Here is a 26,253-nt window from a genome sequence, read left to right as displayed (position 1 = left end):
GCTTGAATCAAAAGAGAACAAGTCCTTGTATGGCCTGGTGATATCTAGGTCCAACTTCTCCATCACAGATTTAGGCATCAAGTTATGAGAAGCACCAGAATCAAACATTGCATTATGAAGTATTTTATCATGAATATTCAGACTTACATAGAAAGGAGGAACCCCTCCATCCACTGATTTTCCGTTTACCTCAGGGCCAAAAATTAGTTCAGGCTGGTCATCAAGGACATCTACTGCATCTTTGTTTTCTGAAATCCAGTGATCTACTGATTTGTTCTCTATAGACATCGTTTTTAGCAAATTCTGATAATGGAATTGCTATCTTTAGTTTGCCTATTTCGTTCTCAAGGTTGAAAAGTTTTTCAGTTTGTATTTTTGCATTTTGGGCAGTGCGATTTTCTTTTTCTGTTGTTTTATCAGCGTCTTTTTCTTTTTCATAAGTGTTGTTATGGGCTGAAGTTGCTTCTATGTCAATTTCTGGAGGTTCTTCCACATTTCCCTTGGGAGGAAAAGAGGTGGAAGGTTGTCTATCAGGTTGTTGACTGTCTGATATATCTTCAACTGTTGGATTGTTTGGGTTAGGATTTGTTCTAGGAGGGGTTTGTACAGGAGGATTCTTGATTTTAGCTTTGCTAGATTGCTTAGTATCCTTCTGTTTATTAGTTTCAGGAACATCTATCCTTCTGCTCCTGAGATTATATTGCTTGTGGACTTCATAGATGGTTGTATCATATCCTTCCCTAAAATCAAATGACTCACCTGACTGGATTTGGAATTGATTAAGGGTATGAGCTTCTTGGTCTTCTTGGGTCAAGAAAATTTGTTGTTCACTATTGAGACCCATTAAGTTAATTTGAGTATCTTCTATTGGTTCACTGGAAGTTGAAGCTTCAGCATAGTTTTCCTGGAATGGGGGTCTAATGTTTTGGTCAGGGCCAGCCTTTCCAGTATTGGGGTTCTGATTTTTTCTAAAGTTTGGATTTCTCCCAGTGTTGTTTGGTTGACCATCCCAAGGGGATTTCCTCTCAATTGTTTCTACTCTATCACCAAGTATATCTATTCCTTTGATTATAGCATCTAATTTTTGTTCTAAGGTAGAAGGTTCTTCTTTGATGGGTATCCTCCTTTCAGCTCTAGCTCAAGCTCGCTTAGAAATTAGGTTGGCCTCAACACTGACAGCTATACTCTGCATGTCTTCTAAGCTTCGAAGAGCTCTTTCCCTAAGCTGGTATGCCATGTCAGAGTCAAATGCATCAGGGAATTTGATCAAGGCCAAGTATGGAGGAGGTCTGATTATGAAACCAGCTCACAAAAAGATAGAAAAGAGAGATCCACGCCTTAGAATTCAGCCTCTTCGAGGGGGCAACCTCCTTTACATTACATAAATGAACAATTCTTGGATGATACAAATGAAAAACCTCCTTTCTATATATAGGAGTCTAAGGAGTCACAATATAATCCAGCCGACCTAACAATAATATTATAAGGCACAAAAATAACAATAGAGGGATTCTATGGGGCACAATAATAACAATATGGGGGTACATGGGCACAACAATATAAATAAGGGGTATAACTACAATAGTAATGGGGTAATCACTAGTATTATAGGGACCCAACATGCCCCTCTCCTTCAAAAAAGTGTTGTCCTCAACGCTTGAGTAGTTCTGGATACTTCTGCATAAAATTCTCATCCTCCCATGTGGAATCTTCAGCGGATAAGTTCTTCCACTTGATAAGATACTCTGAAATTGATCGATTTCGTAGCTGTCGAGTTCTTGTTTCTGTGACTGCTTCCGGTTCCAATATAATTTTTCCTTCCTCGTCAAGTTCTGGCAATATTGTTTGAACTGGGAGCTTGTCGCCTATAACCTTCTTTAAACATGAAACATGGAAAACTGGGTGCAATCGAGAAGCTGCAGGAAGCTCCAATTTGTATGCCATAGTACCAATCTTTTGCAACACCTTGTACGGACCATAATACTTTGGTGATAATTTATTATCCTTCTTAGCTTGCTTGAGGGACATTTGCTTATATGGTTGTAGCCGTAGGAATACCCAATCACCTACATCAAAACTTCTTTCACTGCGATGTTGATCTGCCTGTTGTTTCATTCTATTTTGTGCCAACACGAGGTTATCCTTTAAGAGTTGGAGGACTTGTTGTTGATGTTCGATGTGATGTTCCACTGCCTGAACCTTAGAATTTTCTCTTAAATATGATGTGATGGATGGTGGTTGATACCCATAAAGTGCCATAAATGGGGTCATTTTTGTTGCTGTATGGAAGGAAGTGTTATACCACCATTCAGCCAGAGGCAACCATTTGACCCATTGTGTCTGTTTATCAGATACAAAGCAACGAAGATATCCTTCCAAACATTTGTTTACTATCTCAGTTTGCCCATCAGATTGAGGATGATAAGATGAGCTATGAGCTAACTGAGTACCAAGACAAGAAAATAATTCTGTCCAAAAATTTCCAGTGAAAATGGGATCTCTGTCACTTACAATAATCTTTGGGTTTCCATGTAGCTTTTGAACTGTTTCCATAAATGCAGTAGAAACTGTACTGGCTTTAAATGGATGTGATAATGCACAAAAGTGTGCATACTTGGTAAGTCTGTCAACTACCACCATGATGACACTCTTTCCCTCAGACTTGGGTAAACCTGTGATAAAATCCATTGAAACCTCCTCCCAACGTTGGCTTGGAATGGATAAAGGTTGTAATAGACCCGGTGTCTTAATTGTTTCAACTTTATTTTGTTGGCAAACCAAACATTCCGCCACAAACTTTTGAATATCTGATTTAAGGCCATCCCAAAAAAATTCCTTCTTAACCCTGTGGTAAGTTTTTAAAAATCCTGAGTGCCCTCCTAAGGGAGAAGTGTGCAATTCCATAAGAATCTTTTGTTTTAGCTGGGAATTCTTACAGAGGTATAAGCGATCTTTGTACCATAACGAATCATTTTTCCAGCTAAATGTATCAGAAGTACTGGAATCTTGTTGTAGCTTTCGAATAAGTGCCCACACTTCTTCGTCATTCTTCCATTCCTCCCTTGCTTCGTTTATCCAATCTGGTTGGATAATAGAAATGGCACACAACAATGCTTCCACATCCTCATCCTTTCTTGAGAGTGCATCTGCCACCACATTTTGCTTCCCTTTTTTGTAGATGATTTCAAAGTCATAACCCAACATCTTTGTGACCCACTTTTGTTGCTCTTCAGAGGATAATCTTTGTTCTAAAAAGTATTTAAGGCTATCATGATCCGTTTTTACCTTGAAGTGTCTTCCCATTAGGTAGGGTCGCCATTTCTTAAGTGCATGGAGTATTGCCAACATTTCCTTCTCATAAATAGCTTTGCTTAAAAACTTTCCCTTGATTGGACGACTTTCAAAAGCAATGGGTCTTTCATCTTGCATTAGAACAGCACCAATTCCATTTCCTGAAGCATCACATTCCACAATAAAGGTTTTTGTGAAGTCCGGTGTAGCTAAGACCGGTGCTTGGCACATTGCCTCTTTAAGATGTTCAAAGGCCTTTGTTGCTTCCGGAGTCCATGAAAATGAATCTTTCTTCAATAATGTTGTTAGAGGTGCTGCTATTCTCCCATAATTCTTAACAAACTTGCGATAATACCCTGTCAACCCAAGAAATCCTCGCAGATGCTTTATGGATGTGGGGATTTTCCATTCCTTAATGGCTTTAATTTTGCTAGGGTCTACCTTAACTCCTTCATGAGATACAATATGACCCAAATATTCCACCTCCTGGACTCCAAAGAAACATTTGGATCTTTTTGCATATAATTGTTTCTCCTCCAATAGTTGTAGCACCCTGTCAACATGTTCAACATGATCCTTCCAAGACTTGCTGTAGATTAGTATATCATCAAAAAATACTAACACAAATTTTCTAAGGAATGGTTTGAAAATTGAATTCATCAAACCTTGAAATGTTGAAGGTGCATTGGTAAGGCCAAAAGGCATGACCAAAAATTCATAATGACCCTCATGAGTTCTAAATGCTGTTTTCGGAATGTCTTCAATCTTCATTCTGATTTGATGATATCCCGAACGAAGATCCAACTTGGTGAAGTAAATTGATCCATGCAATTCATCCAGTAATTCATCAATGACAGGAATGGGGAACTTATCTTTAATAGTGAGCTTGTTGAGCTCCCTATAATCTGGACACATGCGCCATGATCCATCCTTCTTGTGCACCAATACTACTGGAGCTGAGAAAGAACTTTGACTCGGTTGAATTATACCAGCCTCTAGCATTTCTGCAACCATACGTTCAATTTCACTTTTTTGGACATAGGGATATCTGTACGGCCTGATGTTTGGAGGAACACTTCCTGGAATCAGATGAATAGCATGATCATGATCACGCATAGGTGGGAGACCTTTGGGAGTCTCAAATACCTTGGAATGATTGTCCAGGACTTTTTGGAGATCTGGAGAAATAGATGATTCCAATGTGGAAACATCTAGCGAACATAATTGTGCAATTACACCTCTTTGCTCCTTTTTTAGAAGCTTTGTCATACCATTAGAGCTGATTATCTTTCCTGGTTTCCCTGCAATACCCCTTAATTCAACTTCCTTTCCTTCCACAGAAAATTTCATGAAAAGTTCTTGAAAATTAAAAGCTATTGTACCCAAGGATTGTAGCCATTGGACTCCTAGTACAACATCAGCACCTCCCATTGGAATGGAAAGCATTGGGCTAGTCAATACATATTCTCCCATGGATAGCTTGATATTATGGCACTTTCCAGAACAATTTATTGTTCCTCCATTTGCAATCATCACTTGACACTCTGGTGCTGGATATAGGAAGCAATTCAATTCTTTTGCTACCCTACAATGAATAAAATTGTGGGTGCTTCCTGAATCAATCAACACTATTACCTTTTTCTTCTTGATTTGTCCTTCTATCTTGATGGTTTGAGGAGTGGTAATTCCCGCCAATGCATTACAAGATATGGTCGGATTTATTTGTTCTTCATCTAGGCTTTGTTCCTGGAATATATCCTCTTCTTTTGACCTTTCTTGCTCCTTTTCTTCTTCCTCTTCACAATCTATGTAGAATAATTTCTTCTCAGCACACTTATGACCTTTTGTGTATTTGCTATCACAATTGTAACAAAGCCCTTTTGCTCTTTTTTCTTCCAATTGTTGTGGTGTCAACCTTGTAGGTTGTGGAAGACTATGGGCAACAACACTTCCGTCTTTATAGTTGTGAATGGTATGCTTCCTAGTTGCCATAATTTTGCTTTCCATTTTTCTTGCTAACCTGAATGCCTTCTCTAATGAATCAGGTTCCCAAAGGCGCACATCATGTTGGATATTATCCTTTAAAGACCCTATGAACACATCAATCCTATGCTCCTCTGGAATATCTTTTACCCTTATGTTCAATTTTTGGAACTCCTCAATGTGCTCCATTATTGAACCCTTTTGTTTGAGACTTATCAATTGGCTAAAAAAAGTGTTGCTTTTTGTATCCTCATAATGTGCTATCAATTCTTCCGTAAAAATTGCCCAAGTGATAAATTGTTTACGAGAACAAAGCCATTGATACCATACAAACTGATTTGGTTCCAAATATAAAGTTGCCATACGTACCTTTTGTGTGTTTTGCACATTATTGAGATCGAAGAATTGCTCCATCTGTAATATCCATGTGGCGGGATCCTTGCCATCAAACTTCCTCATATCGATTTTTGGAACATGGTGAGTCTTCGATCCAACATTAGAGTCTATGGAATCATGATTAACATTTCTTTTGTTCTCATCATGAGTTTCCTTTACTACCTTTTCACCATTAGTGACCCTTTCTTGTAGCAACTTCTTCAATTCTTCCATGTTTGTATTCAAATCTATCTTCAAATTTGCCATCGAATCCTCCATCTTAGCTTCCATGCCCTTTATCTTAGATTCCACACCATTTATCTTAGATTCCACGCCACTTATCTTAGCTTCTGTTAGCTTTTGTGAGCGTGACATTTGTTGCACTTGTTCTTGTAATTTTGATATATCATGTAGCATTTCTTCCTCTTCTTCATGAGTCATGCTAGAGCTTTCAGGTTCCTTACTAGGTGTTTGCATTTTCTTTCCTCGGGGCATCAGTTACCGATAATAATGCTTTACTATGCCCTTTGAATTTTGTTAAACCAAGCTTACACAAAAATAAAAAAAAAACTACACACCTTTTTTCACTTTATAGAAGCCTGATATTGAATCTGATGTATCTCTGTAATTTCGGATCATCCAATTCTGAAATTGCTACCTGTAGTAGCCTTCTGCGTCCTCTTTCCAATGCCACAAGTCTGAGCCAAATTGGATTCTCCAAGGAAGAGTTATGTGAAATCTCCCACAGTGACTTGCTTTTAGACTGGTTCAGTAGAGCGAACTTGTACGACGTGCCACGAGTCACTGTTTCAACCTTTGGATCTGAAAAACACCCACAAGAAACTACAGTCCGTCCTCTTTCTGTACCTTCTTACGAAATTTCAATCCGATCCTCAGAGAGAAAGTTATGACGATTTTCCCCAGGTCACCTGTTTTGAATGTAATTCAGGAGTCTGCAAAAAGACCAACTTCCTCAGATCATATCTCCGAAAATATCACGCGAAAAGCTCTGAAATTCGGACCCAAGGTTCAGCGCGATTTCTTCTCAAATGGGTTTTTTTTGCGACTTCTGAAACGTCACAGAAAAAAAGTTATAGCGAAAATGCCACGATGACCTGTTTGGAGCAGCGAAACCCTAGAATCCAAAGCTCTGATACCAAATGTTATGAAACCAGCTCACAAAAAGATAGAAAAGAGAGATCCACGCCTTAGAATTCAGCCTCTTCGAGGGGGAAACCTCCTTTACATTACATAAATGAACAATTCTTGGATGATACAAATGAAAAGACCTCCTTTCTATATATAGGAGTCTAAGGGTCACAATATAATCAAAGCCTACATAACAATAATATTGTAAGCCACAACAATAACAATAGTGGGATTCTATGGGGCACAATAGTAACAATATGGGCACTACATGGGTACATCAATATAAATAAGGGGTATAACTACAATAGTAATGGGGTAATCACTAGTATTATAGGGACCCAACAGAGATTCTGAGGAATAGCATTGTATACATTGTTAAATCTGGTGCAGTAATCTTGAACAGTTTCTTGTGGGCCTGTTTTCAAGTTTTCATATTTTGATAAAATGTGTAGAGGATCTTTCTTCTTTTCCCATCTGTTCAGGAAGGTCTGATAAAGGGCATCTGGGTCAGTGATAGTGTTTGCAGGAAGTGCTCTAAACCAGGTTCTAACATCCCCAGTTAAGCTTTGGACAAAGACTTTCATTCTCACATCATCATCATCAATCTCATAGTTTTCAAAATAATCAGTCATTTTCTTGGTATGTTGTTGAGCTGTGTAAGTGCCAGTACCATCAAAATAAGTGATTTTACTTTGATAATCTTGAGGCATGGCCCCTGGATTTACAGGTAATTGCAGGGGAGCATATCGGTTTGCCATATTTGTAGATATAAGAGTGACAGCTGGAAGAGTAGGGATACCAGTTGAAATATGTGTTGTAGATGGGGGAGTAGTAAAGATAGTTTGAAGTGCTGATGGTGAACTAGGAGAAGCAACAGTAATGGCAGAAAGGATTGGTGCTTTTCCAGGAGTAAGCTCAGATTGGATAGGGTTCTACTGATGTGTGTCAAGGGGTGAACTAGCAGAATGTTCTTGGCTCAGCTGGCTTCTAAGGTTCTTAGGAATCAGGTTAGGATTCTCAAACACAGGTGGGGGATTTGGATCAGGATTTAATCTAGTGTAACAGATCTTCTTCTTTGGAGCCAGCTTCTGAGTATGTTTTTGGTTTTTCTTGTAATAGTTTAGGAATTTTTTAGATGAGGAGATTATGAATTTTCCTAAAGATTTATTGAAACAAGGAACTGATCAAGTATTTGGGACAACTGTTTAATACATAAACTAGATTGGAGATAGACTGAAGCAGCGTTTATTTACTCCTGCAACTGCAAAACAAAAGCAGTTTCAAAGGCTACCTGGCTAACTTTAGGCTCCATCTGTAGCTTATGAAACAAACAGCAGTAACAAACAATTTATTCAGGTCCCGAGCGGAGTTCCCTAAAGTTGTAAGAAAGGGAATACGACCGAGGTAACCACAGACTAATCTTTTAGATACAGATTCTAGCCAATTTGCACCCAGAGAGGGCTCTCTCTTTATAATTTCGCTTTGTTTTGAAATGTGTTAGGCTAGTTATGAAGTACAAGGGTTTTGTTGTGAGTTTTGGTTGGAGGAACGGAGATTCAAAAGAATAGTGAGGTAAAATTGAAGAGTTTTAATCCATTGGGCATGATGGAGTCAAAGGAGGATAGCTTCTTGGATTAGGTTTCTTAATAGAGGAGGTATTACAGAGCAAGGTATTCAAATATGGAACAATTTATAGGCTGGAATAGGATGGGATGGAGTCAATGGGTGAAGGGAAATTAAGAATCCTTCATCATGTTTGATAGAGGGAAAATGGCTGAGTAATGTTAAGGAGCAGTTAAGAATTCCTTAGCAAATATTCAATATGAAAGAATCAGGGGAAACAGGAGCAATGAAGAATTCACTGTTTATTCTAATTATGAAGAAAACATTGATAATAACAAAGACTGAACACAGAGTGCAATCAAGCAAATTTTGAGTTATTCTTTCTCTCTATTATTCAGATCATGAAACACAGATGATAAAACATAGAAATTGTAAAACACAAGTTAGAAGGGACTTATTGATCCATAAGATGATTCAAGAATTCTGTAGCATGGTCCTTAGCAGCAATTCCTCATTCAGTAAACCAAACAAAAATGGTTCCAACAACCTTTTATTCCAAAAAAAACTTCAGAATTACAGTCAAGACTATGAACATCCACCTCCAACCAACCCCAAATACTTTGTCGGGGGCGGTACTTATACAAAAATTTCAAAATATCTTTACAAAATATCTGATAGAAAATAATAACTGAAGACAATTAATGCGTTTTGCATAGATAGAGACAGACAGTCTCGAAAACAGGGAGACAATAAATAGATGCAATAAATTCATGCTGTGTTGGTTGCCCGTCTTTATGAGATGTATTGGAGGTAGGTGTTGCAAGTTGGTTCATGGCCATCTTCTGTTGATACTCTGTGCTGGTTATTCTGCCTTGGCTGGACTTTCTTCGACTTTGATGTGATGCGCTTTGACCCACGTGAGTGTGATTCGTTCCTGTGTTCTGCATTATAGTAGATGGTCCAAAATTTTCAATTTGACCAGAGATAAGTTTATAGGATTTATAGCATGCTTTGCCACCACTCTGGTCCTGGTAATTTATGTCTCTGCAGCTTCCTTAGAGTTTTGTCAGTCTCTGTGTACCTGAAGAAATTAGGTGGAATGGTGAACAGATGCTTCACCTCATGCTCAATGTAAAACAAATTTTCCAGGCTGTCATAGAGGGACTGGCCAGATGGAAGTGCTCTTTCTCCTGAAGTAATTGATGATGTATTAGCTTGGTTAACAGCATATGTATTCAATTTATGTACATAGTCCTTGTGTTTCATCAGACGATCATTATTTCCAGAGGACTTGGCAAACATTTTTGATGCAGGACTGTAAACCTTTCTGTGAAAGAATTAATATCTACCTGCATGTCTTGGCATCTTCTGTCCAAATTTTGCATTAGAGTTCTCATGGTTAGAACTCTCTTGATGTCTAGAATGGTGCCTGTTCTGTCTCTAATTTCCAATGCTTCCAGTTCTTCACTGGTCTTGGTGTTTAAAAAATGTATTAGCCGGTTAGCTTGCTTAGGCATCTGTCCCAATAAGACTCTTGTTTTCTGAATTTCCACTTGGGCCACTCTTATCAAGTCAATCTGCTCATAGATAGTTTGAATGGACCTCCATACATCACTAAGGGATTGAGTGATGTTGTTCCACAAAATTCCTCTGATTTCTGCCAGAGGTTTATCCAGAGAGAGATCCTTTTCTAAGGCACTTAGCTTGTTCTCCAATGTTTTGATCTCTCTTGTTTTCTCTGCCACATTCATCTTGGATTTATCATAACTTTTCTCTACCTTTGCCAATTTTTCTTTGACTTGCTTCAGTTCAAACACTTGGAATTTCAATTCCTCCATGGCTTTTATTAATTGTTCTGTGCTCATAGCTGTACTGCTGCCTGGTGTTGTTACTGTTGATGCCGCTCCTGTGATGACTTCTATTGTTGATGCCGGGACAGTGGGAGGCAATGCTGTTATGAGTGTGGAAGGGGCAATAGTGATTGTTCGAGCTAATTCAGGTGGCTGGGAGGTCGACTCTCCCTGCTTTTCTTGTAGAGCTTTCTCCAATGCCTGCTCTGTCTCACTCAATCTCTCATTCAATCTCATGAGCAGGTCCATCATGCCCTCTTCAGATTTCTGTTGTACAACATCTGCAGTTTGTGGATGCATAGAAGGAGGCATTTTGATTTGTTTTCTCAATGTAGCGATGTCCTTTTCTTTCTTCCTCATCAGTGCCTTTATGCCTTTGGCATCTTTGGGATCATGTCCCAGTTCGATGATGATGTCCTCCAACGATTTTATCCTGTTGTCCTTAGCAAGGGAAGAGGCTTTCTCCAAATCTAACTGAGCAGAGGTATTGTTTAAGGAATTTTGCAATTTATGAGCCAACATTGCTTTCTCAGCTAGTGTGGAGTATACCATCTCTCCAGTCTGTTTGTGCAGCTCAATCTGGTCTATTGGGTGAATGTCCTTGGCTAGGACCTCCAAATTTGTCCTGATGTAATCAGCTGATGATTTTGGTTGCTGCACCTTGGGCTTGAAATAACTCATGATCATTTTTCCCTCTTTTATGTCATATGCAGACATCAACCTTTGCTGCTTTGCGGGAGCCATCTTAAGATATTGATTGTAAGTCTGTAGCCTCAATCGATCATTTCTAGCCTTTATCTCTGTGAATGTTCTTTTGATGTCAGAAGTCTGCTTGCCTGGTGGCCTAGTGGATGAAACCTCCACACTATGTTGCCTTTCTAGCTCCTGCCTGTGTGAGCTAGTTGATGTGTCCACCACTGGGGAAGTCTGCTGGGTAACCCTCTCACCTCTTAAACTTTCAGTTGTTTCTTCAATGATTTCCTCTTCTGACAGAGGATCCAATCTTTGCCTTTTTGCACTTGGTTGCTCAGCAGGTCCACTGATAGGTGTGGGCTCTTCTCTGTCTCTTTTCTTGCCCTTTTCCTCATTTAGAGGAGTCTGCAATGCAGGAATCTCTGCTGCTTTGGTCTGGACTGGAGGAATTTTCTCTTGCTGATCAGTCATTGCTTGTTGGTCCGTGCCTACCACTTCCTTGCCCTTAGAAGACCCTGTAACTGGTGTGCTGGTTTCCTGTATAGGCTGTTGTGAAGTTCCAGCAGAGGATGCACCCACTCCGGCTTGCTGAGGTAGCTTGAAAGATACATGTCCAAAAGAGTCCAGGTCAAGGGTCTTTTCAAGATCTTTCATAGCTTGTTCCATCTTTTCTTGCTGAGTAAGTTCTTCTATTAATGTACCCTCTACCCACTCATCCTGATTAGCAAATTGTTCTACTTCAGGGATCCTATGATGTATGTAAGCTGATAGCCTGTTTCTTACTTTTTTGTCACTTATAAAGCTATTTGGGTCATATGGAACCTACCAGAAACTTTTCTTCAATTTAAGGTCTTCCCCTAATATCTTATCAACATCTTCCCATGCCTCCCACTTGTTAATGATAAAAGGGCCTAATTGGTTTCTTATTCTCAGCTGGGCATTTTTCTTTACATTGCAAAAGTGAGTTAAATCTGCACTGATAAGTTGCTTGAAATACTCCAGTGCAAATAGTCTCATGGGCACATATCTGGGCAGCTTGTAAGGGCAAAGTTCACAGCCATATATTCTGATTTTGATGTGATTCTGGTAGAGGTACCAGTCACCTATTCTGTAGTTTTTGGAGAGCTGTAAAATATTCTTTATATCACCAGAGAGCCTAGGAGGAGGAGCTCTTATCAATAGAGTAGAGGCTGGATGTATAAACCAGTCAATGAATTCACAGTAGGTATAAGGGGATTCACAAACATTGTGGAAGACTAAGGTCCAAAAGATCACAGACCTCCTCTCTCCTTTGGAATCCAACTTCCTGATGGGAAATAAAAAAATGTCTAGCTGGTAGTATAGCGAAAGGTGATATATGAATGAGGTGTACTTGAAGACTCCTTCTCTTTCCAGATTTATGAATTGTTCATTGATTTTATTGGCAATGAAAGAGGCATAATCATATTTGACAGCAGGGGGTTGTCTTGGAGTAAACATTGACAACATAACTAAGATGGTCTCATCAACAAATTCACTGGTTTTGAATCCCAAGATATAGGATATCATGTCAAGAATAAGCCTGCCAGTTTCAGTAAACCAGGAATGCACATAGGGAGGTGGGCTTTTGGGCTGGCAATCTGGTTTCATGAATAATTGAGCAATCTGGGTTATTTTTGCACTGGGCAATTGAGAGCCTTGCTCAAGCAAAAATCCCATGGAAAGAGGAGCAAGGGGCTGAGCTGGATGGAAGTGTAACATCTCATTGATAGATTCAGCAGTTATGTAAAAGAGAACAGTTTGGGATGGGGTCATAACTGCTTTACTGATAGGGTCATAATTGGCACAGCATTGGTGGATAATATCTGGGAACACATTGACTGAGGGAAGGTAATACCTGGGGAGATTGGACTCCCATATTCCAAGGATATCAGAGTTACTCAGATGACTATTCCTAATTCTACAAAATGCCTGGAGATGGTTCATATCACCAGATAACTCTTTAATTTGAAAATATATGTCCGCCAAGGGTAACCAATCCTAGTCTTTATGAGGTGCATTGAGGGGCGCGACATTGAGGGCTACGGGAGCTTCCATTTTTGTTTGCTGTGTTTTCGAGCTGGAGGTCAAGTTTCTGTGGAAAAAATGGGCAAAACAGCAGTTCTGGGTGTATTTTTATGAGAGCTATAGACGTAATTTAGCTTGAATTCGGCTCTTTGGGTAAAATTCATAGAGGAAAAGTGAAATTACAATTTTGGGAGGCAAATTGGGGTAAATACCTATTTTTGGAAGCGTACAGTGCAATTGCAGGTTGACCGACGAGCTGCGGAGCAGGATGCTGGACTTTGTTTGGCTGGGTGGTGAACTGTATGCTTGAGCAGTTACTTGGAGGTAGTTTACATGAAACATTTTTGCAGAGAAAAACGAATGAAAATGGGTGAAAATGAAATTTTTTCGACCTTTTAACAAAATTTGGCTTTCGCGGGGCTTTTTGGTGCTTTTTGGTCGGATGACGTCACCGGGATGTGATGTTTTGTCGTGACGCGGGGGTACGGGATGGTGACTCGGCAGTGACATGGCAGTGACGTCAGTGGGCGGGGTTAGCGGGAGGGCGGTAAGTGGTATTGGCCCGCACTGCTTATGGGCCAGAGTAGTTTGGGGCGGAGGGGTAGCGAGCACGGCGGGAGGTTGATGCGTGGCCGCGGTACAGCGGCAATACCGTTGGCTCCTTAGGAGTTAACGTACAGCAGCGGAGTGGCTTGTGATACAATCATGGGTCGTTGGATGAGTGGGCCCAGATCTAACGATCGACGGTATGTCGGAGATGGCTCAGGGCAATGGCGCGAGACCCATATATTTAAATAATGATTTTTAACCATATCGGGGCGGGTTTGATTAGTTGTCGGGGGGATTAAACTGTTAATTAACCAGATGTTAATTAACTTTTACATTTGCGTGTGGGGAGAGTTATTTAATAAGTTCCAAGTGAACTTATAAATTCCAAATTTTGAACAGTGATATGGTTTATATTAAAACCGGGGCGGGGAATATTAATGTATGGGTTTTTATTGTATAGTTATATTAATACGATGGAAAGGGAATTTATACGAGATTTAATACTATCATGTTAAGAGTTAATATGAGTAGTGATGTACAAATAAGCGCTATGTCTAATGTTGAGAAACTTAGGCTAAGGGAATGAAAGGGTTTTACACAAGAAGTATGGCTTTGTGCCTAAGTAAAATGTTGTTTTGTTTAGGCCTTTTTATGAAATGAGATGGAGTAAGTTGGGAAATTGAGTAGATCTCAATACCTCTTGGGGGAAATTAGTAAGTGATTTTTTAGGAAAAAGATGGAGGGGAGTAGTTATGCTTCTGTCATAGTACCTGTGATGATAGTAAGATTTCATCATTCTGAGAGACAAAACTTATCACAAGTTTCTTTCTGCAACATCAAAACTACCTACCCAGCCTGCAATACCTATCATTTTTTCTTCTTTTGCCATTGGGTGCACTTGAATTGGCAAACCCTCATTCTCTTCTTTTCTTTTTTGCTGCAATCCTATCTAGATCTACCCTTATCACATCCAAGGGCTCAGGTTTAACAGTTGAGCTCCTTTGCTTCTCTACCTATCTACTTATCTGCCAAGTTTAAACAGTTTGTACAGATTTTATTCTCTATCTCTAAAACAAGAAGTTCAAAGATGAACTGGCCAGGATTAAGCTGTTTGGCTATTCATCAATTGCAGTATAAAGTTCAACAAACTGCACATGAAACTTTATTTACAGAACATGAAATAGTAATAGCATTTGGACTTGCACACTTTCCTGGTCCTTTTCTTTGGGGTTCATTTCTTTCATTTATTATTTTGACCACTTCATTCTTTTTACCCTTTGATCTTTCTTTTAGGGTATACCCTCTTTTTATTTTTTTATTTTTTGATATTTTCAATATGGAAACCTGTACAGTAGGGAAAGGATGAACATATTAGGGATTTTAACCAGTCAACCATGAAATATGACACCTATTGGTATAGGAGCATAACAGGTTTAATGTATTTTTGTGTTATTCAATTAACTCTTACAACATTTCTTACTTTGCTATAGCTTAGTTGAGCCTTAGTTATTTTCTTAGGGACAACCCCCTTTGGCATCACTAGGAGTTGGCCTCGACAGAGGAGTTGAGAATTGAGTGACAACTACTCAACTTGATACTTGCCCTCGAGGCCACAACAAGTGGATTAAATATTTTCTCCACGTTAGCCCAGGTGTGGATTAGGCAACAACACAATCCACACTATAGTTATGTTGAAGAAACATCTTATTATATTTTTGTTGATTAGGATGAGGATTATAATTATAGTGATTGTAATTGTCTTTAGCTTATATATTATTTCATTTTTAGCACATATAGCCTCATGTATAAAGGCTGATTTTGGAATCTTGAATATGCAACCTCATCTATAAAGGCTAGTTTTGCATCATCTAATCATCTATGAGAGTTAAGATAGATTTGGTCTCCCTTCTAAAATGTCATTTAAGTGTCATTATACTTTTCCCCTCCAACATAATGTGTTATTAACTTATTTCTAAAAAAAATTAAATATACTTAGGAAGTTTCACCCGATGTTTCCATTTTTGTCGGGTCACGTTTCTAATTGTACCCATTTTGAAAACTTTCAAATGTCACCACATTTGTGCAACTTAGCCTCCATACAAGCTCCAATTAGCGCTTTATGAAATCTAGCCTACTCATCATCAGAAGGTGGGTCATCTATTATAAGGTACATTCACCATTTCTGTAATCAAGTGCTTTCATTTAATAAGGGCATTATAGTATGGATCACAAGTTGAAATGGATGATAGACAACTTTGAGTTGTACTCTTGTTCCCATGCTTCACCTTAGTGGTTATCCCTTGCTTCTAATCCAATGTGACCTTCCATGAGGCCTTTCTTTCATTTTCTAGGAGGGGCACAAATAGGAGGCATTGATTCACGTTGTCTGCTCATAGTAATCCATACTTAACACTTCCCATTTTTCCCTTGTATCCATGTCCCACCTTCGGGTTGATTACTATCTGTCAACGGTATTGGTTCCCTGTTTTCCTCATTCTTGAGCAGGGGCCTCAAAAACATTTCCCTAAGAGGTTGACGCAGAAAAAGAAAAAATATAGCATGAGCCATAATGATAAAATGCAAAAAAATGGCTAGGATATAATACAGTACGTGGCCAAAAGCCTAGCCCGAGCTCTACCCCACACATTGGCCCTCACCAAGTTCATGGTTAATGCATGAGTAATCAAAATGAAAGGAACTTTGATTTCCCAAGCCCGATGAATAATAAATTGCTTTACCTTTATGGGGTAAATGATGCATGAATGAAAGCTTATCACCCAGAACATGAAAGAAAATGAAAATCAATGTAGAGAAAGGTGCACAAGAGGGGTGGTAAAAATAAGTCAAGGACAGGGGTAACTCAGGCCTCAAAATTTCTCTCTTCACATTATAATGCCCAAGAATGATGGAATTTCATATCCGATACAAAGATGTTGGTATCCCCAACGAACTAAATCCCAATAATACCACTATTCACTTGCACCTGATAACTGATGTGTCGGATTAGGAATTGTTCCTCCCCTTCAGGTTGGAAGCACATAACAGGGCCTCCAAATAATCCTCCCATATTTAAGCACTCCAACATGCTTACAAAACCTGATCTAGGAAGACATTTGAGGATGATGTTTGTGTGAAGTAGTTCGATGCCTTTTGCATTAGATATGGCCCACTCTTATACTCTTATAGTTATTTTACCTATGATGATGATGTCACTTAATTTTGAGGGTATGTTTCATATGCTTGCTTCCAATTATAGTTGCCATCCCTTTCGGGATTGTTTGATACTTTTCCAACACTTTAGAGAGGGCGTCCAACCCCACTTGATGACCCTTCAAGGAATCATAGATAGGAATTTGACGCCTTTATGAGGAGCATTGACCTTGGGATGTATCCAGCACTAATGATGACCTTCTCCTTTCCCTTCAGAGCCTAGAACACTACACATTGAAGCTAGCACATTGCCTAGTACTCCAGAGACCACAAGATGCCCCCATGTTAGCATTGTACCTTCTTGATGGACATTGCCTTGTTTCTAGACCAATTTGATGATAATGATCACTTGAGATCCCTCATGAAAGGATGTTATACCTTTTTGGATGATGACATCATGCCCTAGCATTGTGATGTCACCTTAATTTGGCTTGGAGTGATAATGTGGGCTTGTTTGATGATGACATGTTGATGCGGAGGGTTTTGCTTGATGATTGCACACTTGTTGATGAGGAGATGGCCTTTGAGTGAGCACTCTTTTGATCCATCCATGGGACATTTTGATGGAGATATTCACCTTTGGAGGATGATGTCACCATTGGAGGACTTTTTACTCACACTGGGGGTTTAAAAAAAAGCCTTTTATTATGATTTATCATTAAGATAGTTGTCTTTCAGGTTGGTTTGTGATCTACTTAACTTGTAATCATTTAAAGTATTATTTTTAGGGCATTTACTAAGTTATTGACTTAAATTGCCTGGTTTCTCTCGTATAAATAGAGGGAATTCGATTTAGGAAATTCATTGTCACACACACCCATTTACTCATTTACAAAGTGTTGAAGAATCTAGGGCAATTAGAGTTAAAGAGATTTTTCTAGTCATGATAACTATTTGTGAGGTGTTTTTAACTTTTTCATCTTACCACAATCTTCACTTGTTATTATTAGACTGTGTCTTCTTAATTCATCAAATAGCTACCAAATCAAAAGAGACAAGAACACAAGATATTGGCTTTCTGCCAGGGCCAAAACCTCTCACTCTTTGAGAGGAAAACCCGCACAAAATTCTTCTTATAGAGATTCCAATTGACGAATACCAAGACCATGACCCTTGACCTATTTCGCCACTCCAAGACCAAGACACCAATCCTCTTCTTTGTCACTGTTAAGATCATCATCATTGCTACAACACTGAGGCCATCTCTACTACACCACCGAGATCTTGATTGCTATTACATCTTTGTTGCACCTTGCTGCACTGAGATCATTGCTACATCGAGATCTTGATTAGAACACCGAGACCATGATTGCAACCATACTGGGGTCATGACTATGTCTAGAAGGCATGTCGAGACTGAATGATCACAAAGATCCTCTTCATCATAAATGCACTAAGACTGTGAGACGATGATCACTAAGACTGTGACTGTGTCTAATATATATGCCAAGACAGTGAGTGTTATCGAGATCCTTCTTCTAACATGTATGTCAAGACTATGACTGTGTCTTTAGTATGCCAAGACCTTCATCATTAAGATTGCACTATGGACAGTGACCACCAAGACTGTACCAAGGTATCCGCATACTGCACCATAGACAGACTTCCGAAGTTTCATCATTGTGGCATCCGAGATTGTCTGCCCTCCTGTAATGCGTATTCCAGACCTGTACCCATCCGAAGAATTCAAAGAATCCGAGTTTTTGTGCCTCTGTTTTGCGCAGACCCTAGTTGGGTATATATAGTAGTTTGTCCTCCATATTTAGCTGACATGAACCAACAAAGAGATGTGTCATCTTATTTGAGCCGACATGACTGCATTTTATTCATTTTGTTGGCTGACTTCTTCAAGAGGATTGTGCAGGGATACTCGGTGGGATGTAGAACATATGATGTTGCACAGCAAGGTCTTGGAGGGTTGCCTCCAAGGACACTTATGGATGGAGACACCAGGCATACCTTTGGGTGCAATTCACCCAAGATCGACGGGGACGCAAATGAGCAATACTAGATGGTATTCATGGGGACTCACACGCCTGTCCCTCTTATACATCACTTATAGGCACACATGATTTCGTTGTTTTCATTTGACACTCTGGGCGTGAGCAAAGAGGGACAAGGAGCTCACCTGAGATATTGGGATGACACTCAATGCACCAGGGGAGGGACTTCTCAGTTGTGGCATTGGGTCGATGCACGAGTTGACAGCCACAAGTTGGGGGATGAGGTGATCATCTGCAGGGGTGGCATATTGTTCATCAGTGAACCTATGCCTGGGGAGCTAGTCATGAGGGAGACATGTGTCACTCTTTCCACAAGGCGTGTCAGGACCATTCATGAGAAGCGGATACCGTGTATGACTGAGACAAATTTCTAGTATGTGTTTGACCTCCAGACATTGTATCGGCACATTATCAAGAGGGGGGATGGAAGACTCAATGGTGATGGTTGCCAGGAGAAGGACGAGTCCGCATACACTGAGTCAATTGCAAGTATCAAATACCCATCTATTGGTTGCCTTCAAGGGGTAGTTATTTGGCACATGTGGCTCCGAGTAGTCATCGGTACTACGCAGTGGCAAGCAGAGGGAAGTTTAGCATGCATCAGATTAGTTCATGATATATGGGGCCTATATGTCAGTTGCATGCAGGGACTAGGGACGAGGAACAGACAAATTCTAGTAGTTGTTAGAGCTATGTCGTAGCAGGTTTGGCTAGGGGATCCAGGGATTTAGTTGGTTGATAGGCCACTCCATCTCGTGAGGAGCAGGACCATAGAAAAGGGTGATCTAGCTCACTTTCAGGTTGACACATGGGGGATCACTAAGGCTTCCATTGTTTGGCAAGGTAGGCTTCTTTAGTTGCAGCTCAAGATCAAAACCAGCAATGGGTGGTTAGATAGTGACATCATAGAGACACCTGGGCAGGATGAGCTTGGCCTTTGTCGATATTTCACCTCCAGGTTTCAGGGGAGGAGGCTGCAATGTGCACATGATTAGAAGCTTATTCGAGTCAAAGTGGCGCAGGGACAACATGGTGGCATTTTTCTGAGACAAGCATGGGACGCAGGAATCGCAGTACTAGACAACTCAGCAACCTTTAGGGATGCACAGCTAGCTACTATATGGGGAGATCACTTAGATTTTTTGTTGGGCTTCAATGACTTGCTAATGACGTGGGGGACTTCATCAGCACGGCAAGTTGTTCAGTAGGAGGATATCAGGAGGAGCACATGTGGGAGAGACTTCGTCTCCACATGGAATGGGTTGTATCTTCAGGGGTTTACTCTTGGTGTGATGAGGTGGACTACTTGGAAGGGCAGCTTCATGGAGAATTGGACAAAGTCCTACATTATCATGATGTTCTACTTATTGATAGTATGCAGAGGGATTTTGGAGCTTATACCTAGTTGGACGGCGAGTGGAGCAAGGGGTGCTTCACATTGATCAGGATGCCTTGGGATCCTAGTATTGAGAGATTCCTTCATGATCAGATAGTGCAGAGATCGGGGTTGAATTAGTGGCACATTTCAGACCCTAGTCATACTGGTGATGATAGTGGTGATTAGTAGGCAGAGGGGCACTTGTTTCAACATTGCATGAGGACAAGTAATTTTTGGTGGGGACTGTAATATCCCTAATTTTGTGAGCCTAGGAATTTTGCCTAATTTTGATGATATTAAGTAAAGGGGCAAATATTATTGTGGAGAAAGGTGGCAAGTATTATTTTATTGGAGATTGGTGGAAATTTATTATTTTATTGAAATGGAGGCAAAAGTCACATAGTGGAAAATAGCCCCCACGAAAAAAAAAAAAAAACGAGACTAGAAGCATGGGGAGAAATTATAAAAGGAGGATGGACTCATTTTATTATCATCTTTTGACTATTACACTTAACACTTCATATTCTCTTCTAGTTGTTTAGCACAAGGGTAGAGTGTTGTTTACCACAGGAATTCCAGGCAGAATTCCACCCCATCTTTGGAGTACTTCAAGTGACTACCAAGTTGGGAATTCGGAAAGTCCATTGTAGGGATTTCATAGAGCTTCATTGATAGTAGTATTCCCAGCTCTGCATATTTCCTAAGTGTAGAGGAAATTCGAGTTATTCATTGTCGTCCAGCATACAGCGAGTTGGAGTTTGGGTTATTTGCAAGAAGATTTTCCTAGTTGGAGCCAAGAATTTTGTGGTGATTTTGTAGGGATAGAGAGCAAAAAAATTGTGTTACAAAATTCTCTTCATTTGGAAGTGCATAGGGGTTTCTGGCTTAGCCTACACAAGGGAAGAAAGGAGAAGAATTGTGGAGAGATAAGGGTCGAAGATTGGAGGTATACCTCAAGGGAGAATTTAGCTAGTGGTAGATTTGGGCATAGTTTCATAATATCAAACTGTGGGACGTTTTCTGGCCAGATTGGGTGATTTGCACTTGTTGGGGGTCATTGGGGGTTGATGGATTCAACCCAAACCCTTTCTAGGTTTTTGTGGGTTTAGTGAGAGGAGTTCGAGGTTAATTTCATAGAATTTTTTGGGAAGTATTTCTGGCAGAAATTGGTGTTCTAGTCAGCAGCCAGCAACAAAAATTATTAGAGAAAGGCTCAGTTCACTCTGGGACCATTTCCACCACTTGGGTCCATGAGATTTTTCTGGGTTATTCTGGGTTCCTTGTGGGAGGCTCCAGTGAATTTCCTGGAATTTTCCGAGCAGTTTAGAGGGTCGAAACACCAATTCCATTCCAACCAACAGTAGTAGAATTTACTGGGTCAGCACAAAGACTTGGGGAGACAAGTTTCCAGCACTTGAGAAGCTCCATTTTCACCTGGGACTTGACTAGCTTGTTGTAGCAAGCCCAAGTTCCTCTTATTCATTTATATGTACCTTGTTTTCTCAGTTAATAAAATTGCTTAGCTCTCGGTACAATTTTTAGTGCAATGTCATTATGTTGGTGTGTTAGTTTTATGGGTTACATGTTTATGCTTTATTTGTTGTTATCACTTAATATTTCCCACTAGGAATATTACATAGGATTTCTATAAATTTTCATTTTGATATATTGACATTTTATGGCTCTACCAACTCCTTTGAAAAAAAATTCACAAAGTATCTATCAAGGAAACTTAGTATAGCATTCTTTTGTTGAAAATTGAGGCAGTTATGGGATAAATTTTCCATAGAAACCCAACTTCCCCAAAGGAAAGCCCATCTTGCCCCTAGAAGAATGTAAATTGGATAAAAGGAAAATATTATTGATTGATGTGACAAAATCTAATTGGGCAAATAATTATTAAAGCATCATCAAAATTGGTAAATATATATTCAGGAGAATTTTTATTAATACAAACTGAGGTCTCTCATCAAGTCAACTTTACAAGTAAAAGGGTCATATTAATTCTCATGGCACCCCTTTCTCCTTTGTCGAATTGTATAAAAGGAAACTCTTGGATCTCATTCAAAGACACATCAATCCTCACATTCTCTAATCTCTTAGCGGCTCACATTTGTTTGGCAGCTCGCCAATCCCCTGTGGCTCTCGCAAATCTTTGTGGCTCGATACATAAGCTTTGTGGCTCGATTTACATACTTTGTGGTTCGCTTATGTTCCTAGGCTCACGTTTACAGTCGCACACATACTTTGTGGTTCGTTTGTATTCCTGGACTCGCATTTACATTGGCACACATTCTCAGTCGCTCACTCTATACATAGTAGCATCGCATAATGGCATCACTCTATACACAGTGACATCACACTCAGTGGCATTGCATCTATAGCTGTGGCATTAAATCTATAACAGTGGTGTCGCATATATAATAATGGCAACGCATCATTTACAGCAATACTCTAAGACTCGGTCTCATATACCTTGAGGAGCTTGATAGCATCTGTAGCTTAGGTCTATTTTTCCATGGTTTGCATTGTTACTCCTTGTGGTTAGTTCTATCACCTATAGCTCAAATCTATTTTTCCATGGTTCACAATGTTACTCTTTGTGGTTCGTTCTATCACCTGTAGCTCGGATCTATTTTTACATGGTTCGCATTGTTACTCCTTGTGGTTCATTCTATCACCTATAGCTCGAATTTATTTTTCCATGATCCACAGTGTTACTCTTTATGGTTTGTTCTATCACTTGTAGCTTGCATCTATTTTTCCATGGTTTGCATTGTTACTCCTTGTGGTTTTTTCTATCACCTGTAGCTCTGATCTATTTTTCCATGGTTCACATTGTTACACTTTGTGGTTCGCTCTATCACCTATAGCTCGAATTTATTTTTCCATGGTTCACATTGTTACTCTTTGTTGTTTATTCTACCACCGGTAGCTCCAGTCTATTCTCCATGATTAGAATTTTTATTCTTTGTGATGGCATTTTATGGAAATTCTCATGACTACAATATATGGCATGGTAACCTTGATGTAAGTTAGTAACCTATATAACAGTAAGTCTATGATATATGACAGTGAGCAAGTAAACTTGTTGACAGTGATTTTGAGTGACTTGGATACACTTATATGAAGTGACTAGGAGGCATGTGACAGTGACAATACCTTTGATACGGCAGTATTCTTTGCAGTAACATTGACATAGTAGTAACCCTTGATATGGCAGAAACCTAGTATGACAGTAACCCTTGAAAGTGACATAATGATAATGTCAATAACCTCAAGTTAGTATGACAGTGTCAGTATATGGACAGGGATGTATGGCAACTCACATGACAGTGATATACATGGCATGATATGACAATGCAATGATGTATGACTTGACATGACAATGATGTATGGCTTGACATGACAATGATGTATGACTGGACATGATAATGATGGATGATAAAGACGATATGACAGTGATGGCAGAACCTCTATGACAGTAACAGTGAAGTATGACAGTGATAATGTTCTTATGACAGTATGATATGGTATGTTGTTGGAATGGCACTAGGTGGCCTAATGCAATTGATGATGATGTTTCATGATATTGTACTTTGTATCTTAGTTGAACATTTGATGAATATCTAAAAAGAAGAATTTGGTTGGTTTTTCCCCCTTCTGGGCTTTTACCCTGGTCTCTAACCTAAAACTTGGTGTCTCCATTGTGCATGTTTGCCTTCTAATGTTCCTTTTTGTTCAGCTACATTGTTGATGTTATTGTTTTCTCTACATAATTGCTAATGATGAAATGATGTTATGGGGTGAATGTTACATGAAAATGTTGAAAAAAAATTGAAAATGAAATTATCTACGGCAGAGGACAATCTAGACCTAAAAATTAACATCTTTGACCTTAAATCTCCAATTGATTGAAAGTTGATAGGGTTTACATTGAGAGATTTTCTCTCCCTTAACTCACTCCAATCAAGATCTTCTACCATTGATCGCAACCTTTTATAGGGTAAACTAGGGTTAGGCTATGTCAATCTGTGTTTTAGCATAAAATATCTTGGATTTCATATTCCTAGGGTTAGGCTTTGCATTTAATATATTCAAAAAGGAAAAATATCATTTTTATGCATTTCTCAACCATCTTTTTAAAACTGATGTCTAGGGTCTAGTAGTGGTTTCATGCATTTCCAACCATTGAAAAATTGTTATAACATTTTCCTTTGTTTACTCATTCAATAGCCTTGCTTATTTATTGTTTATCATTAATTATAGGTTGTTTTTCTATTGTTGTCATAAATATTTCATGCTTTAAATTGTGTTTATTATCAACCCTAATTAATAATGACAACAATTAAATTAAAGGTAGCATGTGTTTGGGCTCTATTTGAGCATCTCCAGGACTATCTTAGCCCTCTAGACATAGCCATAAGTCCTTTGAACTCGTTACCTCATCTCACCTGCAGTGCTACCTTGTTGAATATTATCCTTAGGTATTTATATAGATTCCTTGGAGGGTATTCACCTTAAGAATTCTTGGGTTACTTAATCCTTGAGATCTATTGACGAATCCTTCCTTGTGGGGATAACATCCATTCAAAGAATGACAGGAAAGCAACTACTAAGGTGACAGTGGTGGTTGATCTCACTGTTTCCCATGATCTAGAGTGCTTAGTGAGGCTTTGCACTTAGGTGTTAGACTTTTCAGTAATAGGGCCCACCCCAAGTCCAGCACATCATTAGGTGCCAAAGAATGGTCCCATATCCCATCATCTAGGCAAAGTTTGTAAGACACCCCTTCAGAATCGAAATTGTCTTTAGACTAGTAAGGTTGTCGAATCACTTCCAAAGATTTACTGAATCAATAACAAGTAGAAATTGGTAACCATGTCTTCTTTATTGATATTCAAATCATTTTTACATACAACACTTCCATGAACTCAAGGGCAATATCATAGTTCATCTCCCCTACATGCTTCGATGCTAGATGCATGGGCTCAAGATACCCCTATGCCAGTTCAAGGTGGGCTCTCATCAACTTCAGGTCAAAGATGAGCACCAAATGCCACAAGGGAACAAACTATGCTAGATATACCATTGATAGGAACAAAGTCAGAGGAGCACTTTACATTCTAATGCCCTCACTAGAATGAAATACAAGTGTCGATTCCACTATCTATTCAAGGAGTCTCATAACTCCCTCTCCACCTTTTTCCAAAATTTAAACTATGGATGCCTAAAATCATAGCTGGGAGATGTTCTCAAGCTTAGAGCTCATTCTTCAACTGCCCACTCAACTAGACTCTACTCAAAGGATGACATCTTTATTTTCAATGCTCATAGTGGACAGGGGCACAAAGAAGCAACTAGAGTGCACAAGGATTCCAACTTCAGATCAGAAAGACCCCAGGAAGCAGCCCAAATTTGACAGTGAGACCCTTACAAAGTTTTCGTATGAGATCTCAAGGGTAGTTCATGCCAAAGGGTCACCTCTTCTAGACAAAGTGACATCCCCTAGGCTAGTTTGACTCCTTCTACCAAGCTTCTACATAAAGATTATTTACTTCATCCTCAAATGGTATAAGAGATTCCCAAACTTCAAAGGAGGATTCCCTCTCTCCTTGATTTGACGAGAGGCACTTGGAGCATTGAGCCTCTTTCCCTTTTACTCAGCCCCAACACATTGTATTTTGGCATTGTGTTAGTTTCAGCTATATCATATAGATTAGCTTTGATCTTTGCTTTTATAGGAGTGGTCTTTGCACTCCCACTATATATCATCACTTATGTACTGAACAAACTTGTTGAGCTACTCTTGGTTATTTGTCAATCATTAACAAATTCATTTTGTCTTCTCCATCTTACCGTCACTTCTTTGACATGTCATTCCATCCTCTACATTGAAGGAATATCCTTCTTGGAGATTCAAATTTATGCACAAAAATATATGACCAATTTATTCACTACTTTCTCCTTCCTCTTGACTAAACATTGTCAACATATTTTTTAACGCAGCAGGAAATTTGAATTCATATTGAAGTTTTTTTTCATTGGTTAAAGGAAGGTTTTTAAATTCAAGTAGCTAATAAAGGTTATGTCCTCAGAAAGTATATTAGATATTCAAATTATGGTGGCCAGCCTTATATGTTGGCTCTTCTAGCTTGGGTTG

General features: G+C 39.3%; 1 protein-coding gene across 1 annotated transcript in view; it reads right to left on the bottom strand.

Moving 5' to 3' along the window:
• Positions 1 to 26,253, bottom strand: part of LOC149142976 (DEAD-box ATP-dependent RNA helicase 25-like) — a 191,464-nt gene that overhangs the window by 164,388 nt on the left and 823 nt on the right. The window lies entirely within an intron of this gene.

Source organism: Pinus tabuliformis, chromosome X, assembly GCF_031772625.1.
Source record: "Pinus tabuliformis cultivar Carrire ecotype Pingquan chromosome X, CPIR1, whole genome shotgun sequence".
NCBI classification, from domain to species: Eukaryota; Viridiplantae; Streptophyta; class Pinopsida; order Pinales; family Pinaceae; genus Pinus; species Pinus tabuliformis.
This window is presented reverse-complemented; position numbering and strand designations above follow the sequence as displayed.